Here is an 11,359-nt window from a genome sequence, read left to right as displayed (position 1 = left end):
TCCTTTTCAAAACGTGGTTGGAAGTCAAGATTTAAGGATGAAGATCAAAATGGAACTATTGAGCATAAACTCACAAAGTTGGCCCTGTGCCCTTAGAGTGTGTATTTACATGCAGCATTGTAAGAAAAGCAGGTTATTAACCTTGGTGAGCTCCTGCAAGAGTGTATAAATCCCCACACAAAACCTTCCTAGAGTTTTCCCAGCCTTTTTGCTCGTTACGGAGATTAACTGCAATCCCTTTCCCTTCCCCTCCCATCCCAATATTCTAGATCTCGTTAGCTGCCTCATGGTCTGGGTTTTTCTTAATGCTTCATGCCTCAAATTAAGCACCAGCTTTTATGAATGGCTCCAAAAAGCATGGCTTTCTGCCTGCCCACAGCCAAGCTGTTCTTGTGAAGCTTTTTCCCTGCCAGTGTACACTCCTCTGCGTTGCAATGTTTGAGCCATCCAGGTAGACTTTTCTGGCGTTTCAGTAGATACTAAAACAATGGTTGCAGTGCGTTACGTGTGTGCTTCCTGTGGGTGCTGCAAGAATTGTTTGACCGAATGCCTGAATCCAGCAGCCTGGGTGTCCAAGTTTGCGCCATGAGCTCCTCAGGGCAAAAGGGCAGGAAGGTATTTTACCCCCAAGGGAGTAAGATAAAAACACTCACACAGAATCGCGGGTTAAATATGAATGCTATTTACAAGTGTATACAGAAATACAACAGTTATTCAGGGGAAAAAAAAAAGGAATATATACACAAACACAATCAGTTCGAGCCTAGCTTCTCAGCTGTGCCCAATCAGGCCTCACTGCTAGACTAAAACCTGCCCACCCCCTGCCCCCTCCCAGCTCAGCAGATCCAGGAGCAGGGCAGACTGACCCCACTGGACTGGCCTACCAGGCCTTGATGCCTGCCCCCCCAGCTGGATGCACCTAGCTTTGACTCGGTCTGAATGCCCCCACCAGAGCTCTACAGCTAGAAAACAGCTTGCCAGCCAAGGCTGCAAACTCCCACACGAGCCACAAGAGCTAGCAGCTGCTGCACACCTGGAGAGAGGAAGGAGAAAAGAGAGAATTGGCTGTGATGTTGGTTATGTAGAGATTGCAGGGTGATGGGATGGGATAACAAAAGTTGCAACATCCTGTGCCTCCCCCTAGACTGTCCAGCCATTGGAGGACTTTTTATCTCTATGGTAGGACACCCAGTCCTAAACCCATAACACTGGGATGCACTTGGATGCACATTCAGCCACAGCTTCTTGCATCTCCTGTGTAAGCAAGCATTTATATTAATTTGATCTCTGCGTTCAAATTTCCCCACTGGTATGGGAGCCACCAGCAAAGGCCTCTGCCTAAGTTGCCAGTGGTGCTTGGGAAGTTTATTCCCTTGATAGCTCGAGGTGCCCATTGTGTAAAATGTTTCACAAATAACGTTGCACTAGGAAAAGTATGTGAAGGGACAGACTCTGCAAGCTGGAGTGGAAAGGTGCTCTGGAAAAATGATTATACATTCCTTTTCATGGGCTTTTTTGTTTGTTTGGCTTTTTTTTTAAGAGGCAGAAATACGTTCAGGCATGTTAAAACCTGTGTGAGAAGTGATAATCGGGTGCCTCCCTTGTTTCCCACAGCTGGGCATAGGTACAACGCACCAGACCTCATGTCCGGCTTCTTTTGTTCACAGCCCTCTCCTGTGGGGACTGCTGCCTGGCCCCTGAAATGGAGAGGGGTGAAGTGTGGGAGGGACAGTTTGCCTCTTTCCCTCTGGCTGTGGCACACAAACAGCAGAGGTATTCAGGAGCAGCAGCACTGCATACTGCTGTCCCTAACTTGGAGATCTCATCATAGCGCTTGCTCTTGGCCCCTTAACTGCCAGGCTGGCAATGCACAGGGCCTTTTCCCTGCCCCAACACCCCGTCCCAGGCAATAAGGACCAAAAGCTACTTTTTACCCCCTCATTCCTCTGTCTGATGAAATCACTCAGACTTTTCAGATTAAAGCAGAGCTCACAGTGAATGGGGATGGTCTAAAACTGGCCTCAAACCACGTTTCTAGCCGTTGCTGTAGTAGTTTATTTGTTTCATTTCAAAACCACTGGAGACGCAGCTGGTTTAAATTACTTCTCCCTTGCGACCTGCTGTGCAGTAAGTGGTCAGGCTAAACAACATCCATCCCGAATATTAATCAGTGCCATGGGATTTTGGGTGATGCTTGGAGGAGTGTCACTCTTGGTTTAAACATTAAGTTACATTTCAAAATTTTTTATTTATCTTTAAAGGGATTTACTGCTTGTATACATGAATTCAATAATTAAACCTGAAATAAACCCTGAAAGTTGGTGAATCTGTCTGAAAGACTGTAAACAAAGGAAGCAATCAAAGGTTTCTGTATCTTTTATAAATATAAGCCTCTGGAGCAAAGAAACCGACAGAAATTCCACAAATGTCACAGTTAATGAGCTTACTGTTTGCTGCATTGTATAAGGTTACATAAATACTGACAGCTAATTGTAACCTTACAGATGCTGCCAGAAGGATGGTGTATTGGATGCTGCAGCCTGTGAGATGGGCTGAAAGGAGAGATGATTTTTCTCCATTCTGTGCGGTATTAGTTTTGATGTTCAAAAGTTTAAAGCAATGAACATTTTTGGCAGCGGAGTAAGAGTGTTTGGTTGCTTTTTGGGTATCCTGCCTGAATGTAGCTGCTGTGGAAACTTCAGGTATTAAAAAAATGAATATGTAAGATGTTAACAGGGATGTTTTCCAAATACTGTGAGCTTCTTTTAAAGAACACCTTGTTTTGTTTTGTGTTTTAAATGGAAAAGTAAGATGTGCTAGCCTGAGAATGCTACTGGGGTGATGCTAGGAGCTGGCATCTGTGAGAGCAGCAGCACTGCCTCTCACTGCATTTGCTTCTTTCTTCTCATTGGGGCTGTCCTGGGCCAGAGCAAGGAGAAGGGAAGGAAGAGAAGGAGTCTTCAGTGTAGTGTGGAGCCAGCTTTTGAGGCTCAGGTGCAACCCAGATGGTAAGGTGACTGTGGGACAAAAAAAGGGTGTTAAAAATGCTGCTGAGGAAATGATTTTTAGAAAAGTTGGAGAAATAATAATCTTCTTTCAGAGGTTTTTTTTCCTTCTGCTCCTTGCTCCCTTTTGTCTGCTCTATTTTGGTGTGAAAGTTATGTGCACAAGGCAAGGAAGAACTTCCTACTGCAATTTGTAAACAGCAGGAGCCAGGCTGAGCTTTTTGGTTTTATGTGTGACTCTTCAACCCTCATTACTTCTTTTGGGGCCTGAACCAAAGGCCATTGCATTACTTTTCCACTGATTTCACTAAGGTTTTTGGGCAGGGTGTTCAAGACAGCTGTTATCCTGCAGGTAGGAGGCTTGCTGGATTGTTCATGTGGTGGCTTGTTCTGAGTGCGACTGATACGCATAAGTTCAATAGTATCCTTTTGAAGAAATGGATGGTGTCAACACTGTGGAGGGAGACACTTTTTCTTCCCTTGACAGACCTGAGGTTTCAGCCCACCCTTGGCACAGCCAGAAGCTGGCAGCCTCACAGACGAGAAACAATCAGCTGCAGTATTGCAAAAAGAGGAACGTTTCTGTTGCTGTGTGTTGCAGCGACTGGAGGCTGCTTTGAGCAGCCCAAATTTTGCACAGCAGGGATCAGGAAAGAAAGGAATTACTTTCCCCACTAGCAAGTTGAAAGAAACATGGCTGGTGGAGGAATGAAGAAAGGCATTGCCTTGCTGAGGGCAGGTGCAGGAGCGTGGTGCAGTATGTGTTCAGAGCACATCACTGGTGTGGTGCACCGATATGTTTCTTCTTTCTTCTTCTTTTTCCCAGAGGTGCTTTTAAATTTCATCCAGAGTTTTAACCTTCCTTTCAGGTCGAGAAGGTTTCGTGTTCGAATCACATCGGGGTCACCTTTTATAATTGTAGCTGTTCTTCTCATAGGCTGCGTGTTACGGTGTTTCCAGGTGAAGACAAGATGAGAAAACTCTTGTTGTGAAAGGCAAAAGCATTTATTGCCTAAGCAACCAAGCCAAGCACTAAGCACAAGCAAAAGCAAAAGCAAGAGCTTAAGCATAAGCCAAAGCCTACTACTCTGTTACATAGTCAATTTATATACTTTTCTAATACAGGGCTGCCACATCCCAGTTGTGGCTATCCTTTCACTGACATGGGTCCAAGCAAAGCATACAATAGGTTAATACTGACAAACAAGCTTCTCAACATATCCAGTCATCTTCTGCTTAGTCTTTCTCTTCAGTTACAAGGTGTTTACATTCTTTCCAATTCAAAGACAAAGCATACCCTTCTCAAAAGCTGTTCAAAGGTTTGCTATCTTCCTACACCAATACAGCCTCCTTGCAGCAGTACAAAGCCTTCTTCCGGTGCCTGGCTCTTGTGCCATCAGACCAGCACTTCTGCTGGAAGAACTTATTCTAAGCTTGTCTTTGTGACAAAAAAAACAACCCATGTGCTGTTACAGGTTTAGCCCTAAAACTGTATTTCAGTGGCCTCTGCACGTATAGTTAGAGATCATGCTCCATCAAATTTGTAACTGACATAGCTGTGCTGGCAAATAATTTTAATGTAGGTCTGGCCTCATTTTTAAGACTGTTCTTAGATTCTTGCACTTCACAGAGGTCCTTTAACCTATGGAGGATAATTTTTTGAACAAGATTTTATAGGAGTTGGTTGAAAACTGTAAATGATGAAGTGCAAACTATGGATTTTTTCTCTCCCTCCTCTTCTTTTTATGTAGATGAGACAGCTCTCATCTATACCATCCCTGAAAAATGGTGGGAAAAAACCCAAGTAAACAAGTGGAAGGGAGAATTGCAATTGAAATATTTATATTTCTCTTTTGAATGACTTGAATGGACATGCAGTCCATCAGTGCTGAGTGATAAGGTGATCTTTTAAGGTGGCAAGACTGTCTCTGATGGCAAAACATCCAGAGATCACCAGAGCATCAATAGGGTGAAGTCAGTACTACCAATCTGGAAACTTGAACGGTAAAGACCTCTGAAGTTGCACAAAGAATATTGCCTTCTAAAAAGCAGGGCAAAGACCGGTGCAGCACAACAAAACCAAGGAGTCTTTGTTTAGCTCGTTTGTAAAGGTGTGCTTTGTGTTTCTCTTTTGGCCCCTCTTTAAAGGGCTTCCCTTTAAAATTCTTCTTTAAAATGGCAATAGTCTCTTCTTTGTCTTTGAGATATATACACTTCCTGCCAAAAGTAGGTTACTCATTCTGCTCTAGGTCTGTAGGATCAGTTTGTAGATATGTTGAGGTTGTGGCTGCTGGTGGAGTAGAGCACCAGTAGAGTCACTTCTCCTGGTAGCTTTGGCACAGGAGCGAAGAACTGTGGCTTTCCAAGAGGCCTGAAATTAAGGCTCCCTGATAGTATTTTTGACACCTATTTGAGTAAAAATTAGTTCAGCTGGTAACACAGTGAGGGCTGTGCACATACAGACAAAAAACAGTACTGGGAAATTGTTGGGAAAGTATGATCTTTCCTGAAGCTTGGAGATCACTCCATTTGTTGGACAGATGCCAGTCACATGAATTCAGGAATGGTTATGAGCTCAGGTGGGCTGAATAATTCACTTGTAACATGGGCATGGGTGAATGTGGTCAGTGTGTCTGCAAATACACTGTGTGTACATTTATTGCAACTTTTATTTTCATTTGGGCCGGGAATGATGCCACAGAAAATACCAGTAGCTTTCTCAGCTACTAAAATCATCTACCACTCTTTAAATTTAAAGAGGAAACTGGTTGTTTTCTTTTAGGGCTATTTTGGGCCACATACCAACTTGTAGCATTGAAATGTTGGAATGACACTTACTACTGCTGAAAATATCAAGTGCTGTGTGGATTTACTGTGTCTTCGTTTGATGGTGTGGCTGATATTTCACTAGCCTGACATTATTTAAGAGGTGCAGCTATTGTGTCATGAGAATTTTGCATTCCTAAAAAAATCCCACTTAATACTTTAGCACCAGATAATGTTTCATTTATGTGACTATACCCTGCAGCAACTGCTACAGGTAAGAAAGATATTCTTTTTATAAATATTAAGGCAGAACATTTTCTTAGTGACCTTCTTTTATAAAAAAGGCATTGAACCAGAGCTGACAGTAAGCAGTTTTTCACCAATGCTCTGGTTGTGCTCCAGTCAATCAGCATCTGTGCCACTCGCTCTAATAAATAGATCTGCTGGGTCACCTTCCAGTAATGTTTCACTTCAGGCTAGGCAATCAATTTTTCTTTTCTGGTGAATGGTTTATTCACTGAAATGTGGTGTGAGAGTTTGGGACAGCTAAGAAACTCTGGAGCCGATTATAAGCTCTGGAGGGCTGCAGACCAGTGATACTGTGTCATCGGAGCCCCCGGGTGGGATTAGGCAAATGCACAAGGTTCCAAGTGATCACTACAACTGTCGATCTGACTTGAACTCACTCAGTATTTTAAAGTGAAAACTTAATTTTCCAGACAGACTAATAAAACAGAAAGAGTGGCTTCTCCACCCTCACTCCTGCACATGTGCATGCTCTTGCATGCTGCTTTCTATCCTATACTTGAGAGGATGTCACTCCTCCAAAACTAGGGAGGTCCACCTGAAAGTCCTCTATCTGATGAGCCTAAAATCTCCATTTTCTGTCTTTCCTGTGGGAGACACCTTCACGGAAGGCTTTCTTGATTTACTACATTATTAGATGTTCCTGGAACAGTTGTCCTCAGTTTGTCTTGTAATTAGTTGCTTATGCTTTTCATATGATATTTAAATATTGAGGCAGTAAGAGAAAGTGAGAAACCGGTGCTGGAAACACCTCTCCTTACTCCTTCTCTGGTGATACCTTTTGATTCGTTTTCAAAAGAAGAAGAAAACTGAAGCTCTTCTTGGCAGTGTACTCTTTGGTATGTTAGGAGCTCAAAGGTTCAAGACCCATAGCTAACCATTTGGCAATTCTGCTTTTTCACTAGTTACAGGTATCTTAGCGTGCCAAGAGCAACATTTTACCTTTATTCACCATAGTTTGCAAAGCCAGAGGACAACCTGAGCCGTTGTGCCTGACAAACTATGGAGGACTAGTTCAGCAGCGTCAATACATTACTTTTTTCATATTGCACAGTACTAGCTCGAGTTTCATATCACTGAAAGGATGAACTCTCTCCCTTGCAGCTGTTGCCCGTGGATCCCACCATGGTCAGTTCAGGAAATCCAGAGCAAGCCATCTGGATCCACCGAGGTTGCTTGGTGCACAAAGCTGCCTAGCTGCCTCCTTTGCCGTGTGCTTGTTTCCCATTTCACTAGAGGTTTGTTACTCTAGAGGCAAGGTTTAATCTCTCTAAGAGAAATTATTTTGCAAAACCTGTATAGTCTTCAACCCTTGTCCATTGCAATGTGTCTGAGAGAGATACCACCCTGGCTTGCACCTGCAGGTCCCAGGGCCAGCACCAGTCATACTGGGATGGTGGGGACCTGCCTGCTGTGTGCCTCCTGGCCGTGAGATCCCATGCACGTGCTGGGGGATGGCTGCTTTTTAGGTTGATCACTGCTCAAGCTGAGTACCAGGGGTCGCTGCTTTTCTAGAGGTCATTTGTGAAGGGGAGAGGGAGGAAGGCGCAATCTATTTTAATCTTGCCTTGCTTCTTTTGTCAGGATGAAATCACTATAACTATTTGAATTTATGATTTTTTTTTAACCTACACTTTTCTGCCTGCAAACATAAATCATGTCCTTTTGCAGCCTCTTGTTTTGCCATATGAGACAGTCTCGTCTTTGAGAGTGCTCTGAGAGTGAAGCGCTGTGCTTCATTGTATCTTCCTTTTTCTTGAAGGTAGCCTGGCCTGCATTAACCTTTGCCATGGATGACAAAGATTGTACATGTTATTCCAGATGAGGTCAATGTCCTCTGTGGCAGTATTCACTCCTGTTTCTGCTGGACAAACCATGCTTGGTGAATCTTTTGATTGCATTTGCTTTTTTGTCTTTTTTTTCCTACATCAGGAACTTATGTTCCTCTGGGATCAATACAAGACAGAAAGACTCCTCTGTATTGTGATTTCTTCTAGCTTTTTGTCATCAGCACAAGTAACTGATATATTTTTTTTCTTTGCATGTCTTCATTGAAAATATTAAAAAACCTGGTCCCTTGAGCCAGGTAATTTTTCCTTTCAGCACAACCTCTTTGCAAAAATTTTTATGCATGTCATAATTACCATGCCAGTTTTCATAATCTTCAGCTTCACTGGTACTTTCCTGGAAAGATGTTGGCTGCCCATTCTTCCCCTGCAAAATGGGTCATCTTGTTGGAGAAAGTGATGAGTGCCACGATCCATATTGCATTTTATTCAATTTCTCATTACCTTCCATGCTGTTCCCTGTTTCATCTCTCAGATGTGCTCTCCAACCTTGCGTGCCATTGAAGCCAGACAGATGGGTCTGTCATTGCTGGGATCACTGTTCTCCAGTCCCAGGCAGGATCCTGATCCACCAGTTTTAATATCAAAATTCTTGTCCACATTTCTGTGATTGCTTGCACTGCTTCTCTCATAGTTTTGGGATGCAGATTCCAAAGTCCTGCTGACTGGCACATTTTAAACTCTTTGAATTTTGCGTCTCCAGTGCCTCAGATGTGGTGATTCACATGCCTCTCTCCCCTGTGCCCTTACTGAAAATGAAGGCAAAGCATTCCTTTTATTTTGAGGCCATGCTCAGAGCTGATGAGTTTCAGCTTTCTGTCACAGAGTTTACCTTAGCCTGACTTTTGTAGTTTTGACTTTTTTCTCTGAAAATCATTTACTGATTGGTCCATTTCCCTGCTCCATGGCAGGGCTCAGTGCTCCCTGCTGGCGCACCCACTGAACCCTGAAGGTGTCTTCCCCTGGGTTTACCATCCCTCATGGGTTTTGCCCCCTTTTAATTAAAGAAACAACACCCAACATGCAGCCTTTGGTGTTGTGTGTTCCTCCCTCGGGGAATAGCTATCAGCAGAGCTATGTCAGGAGGTGTGATGTACGAGCTGTGACTAAAACCGGTAAACCCAGATAAACTTAACTGCGGTGTGGATACATCTCTGTGACCATGTTTGAGTGATCAGGTTCTGTCAGGACGTGCAAGATGAAATCTGAATGCTTAATTTAACTTTGACAGTGCCAAGCTGGTACAGACCAGGTGAGTTTTGCATGAATCTTTCCTTTCTTTCTGTGTGCTAGAGAAGTAGCGAGGGCTATGATAATGCTAGGCTGAGAAACCTGCTTTGTTGCAGTTGATATCACACTGGGTGAAAGTAGCAGCCATTGGTCATATGCTCACTTGCCTCTCCTTCTGGACTCTCATGAAACAGTAGTGATAATTCCCAGTGTTGAACTTTGTGAAACAGGGCTGCCTCTTCACCTGAGGCTCCTTTTTGCTTTCTCCCATCCTCTCTGGCAGCTCTGGTGGGAGCCCCCAGTAGACATTGAACCTGATAGTCCTGTCTTTTGGCCTGGATGAGCTGATGTCCCAGGCATCTCTACCTCACCCATTCTTGCCAGAGCAACTTGACAGTGGAGCTGCCAACACATCAGGCAACAGACTTTCTTATTTTCAAGAAGTGTGGGATGTTTAACATGTGCTTTCTGCTGGTTGAATGTGGCTTTCCTTCTTGGAGTCACTCAGTGTCCTTTTGAATTGGGAATGTGGCCATCTTGGATCTTTTTGCAGTTGATGAGAGTGCTGTATTCATGCTTCACAGAGAAGAAAAGAACCTATGGGGAGTCTCCCCTGCTTGCTCAGTCTGCAGGAGGCAGACTGCCAGGCAGGAATTGAGCCCTGCTGTAGCTGCTGGCCTCTCTGTCCTAGCTCTGGCACACTGTCCCTGGCAAACGATTTCAGTGCAGGCTGAATCTTGCTGGTCCTGATTTAAAAGTAGGAGCTCATGGAGAGAGTTACTGGTACCAAAACGTCATCAAGGCTTGCTATAAACTTAAAAGGATATCCTCTGCTTCAATGCTTTCCTTTATTATGCTTCGCTTGTGGCCTCATTGCGGAAGTTGTTGTTACTTTTACATCCTTTCTACTACTTACAGAGCATGCCTTGTAATGCTTTGGTACCTCAGTGAGGTACCTCATTCTTTGTCGGAGAAAGTGTTACCAACATCTGAAAGCTACTCCGATTGTGCATTCACCCAAGTTTAATTTGCTGCCTTTTTTTCTACAGACCTCTGGAATCTTTCCCCAGTACTTAAGTCAGGGTATCTAAAATTAGATACTTCATATCTTAGGCACCATCTTAATGATCTGTGTGAGGTCTTTGGCATTGCTTGAAAATCAGATTACTTACCTCTGGGCTTAAATGAGGGTATAAACTTAAATGCTTCCTCTCCAAGTCCCCCTCCCTCAATTATTTGCCTTAATTGTTTTTTGCAACATTTTTACCCTTCACATCCTGTGTCAGTGACTCCCTGGTCACGCAAGACAAAGGTTTGAGTTTATATTGCTGGGGATTGTGGCACTGAGTGTTTCTTCTGTGAATGCACAGTCTGCCATGTCATGCTTTGTTTCTCCCTCCTCCATCCTACAGCTGCCCATCCTCAACTCTGACGGATCCTTTCAGGGTTCTGTCTCCTGGTCTGAACTTCTTTTATCACTTCTTTATAAAGAGTTTTTTTAATGCATTTGGCTTATTCCATCCTCATTGTGTACCAGCAGTTCTCTGCTCATTTGGCACAAGCAGAAAGTTGTTTTCTAGCAAAGTTTAATAACAATGCCTAATGTAAAGGTAAATAAACAAACCACACCTTATTTTTATTTCATCTGCATTTCAGCCATTCTTTTTCTTTTTCAAAGTGACACATAAATGCATACACAGTCCTCACAGCTACCTTTCTGCCTTCTGTCCTCCATGGAGGCCAAGTGGGCTCCTTCTCCCTGCAACTCCTTTGTGCCTCAGTGCTGGCTGCAGCTCCACAGAGTGGGATATAAAACCCTTCCACTTCCCAGGATGCAGTGTGGAAGCTGCTCTTCGTCTGCCCCACAGGCTCCAGGGAGTTGCCCTCGTGGCTTCCCATAGATTTGCTTATGTCTGATGATCTGAAATTAGAATCCTTTCCCTGCTTTGCCCTTTTCTGTAAACGTGTAAAAACCGTGCAGATTTCCCTTAGGGAAGAAAGGGGGATTTTCCCACCATTAAAAATAAGAGGGAAGGGAAGGAGAAAGACTTGAAATATATTCAGGTATTTGTAAAAATTATTAAAACCCAAACAAATTTGCAACTTTGTCAGTGGTTCACATCCCCTTGTATAAATATAGAAACCCTGAATAGGGGGCTTTCCCTCAGGCTACCTGCTCTGCTCTTCCATTAATTTATTACCAAG

Source organism: Indicator indicator, chromosome 1 (assembly GCF_027791375.1).
Source record: "Indicator indicator isolate 239-I01 chromosome 1, UM_Iind_1.1, whole genome shotgun sequence".
Lineage (NCBI taxonomy): Eukaryota > Metazoa > Chordata > Aves > Piciformes > Indicatoridae > Indicator > Indicator indicator.
The sequence above is the reverse complement of the archived record's forward strand: the minus strand, read 5'-3'. Positions refer to the sequence as shown.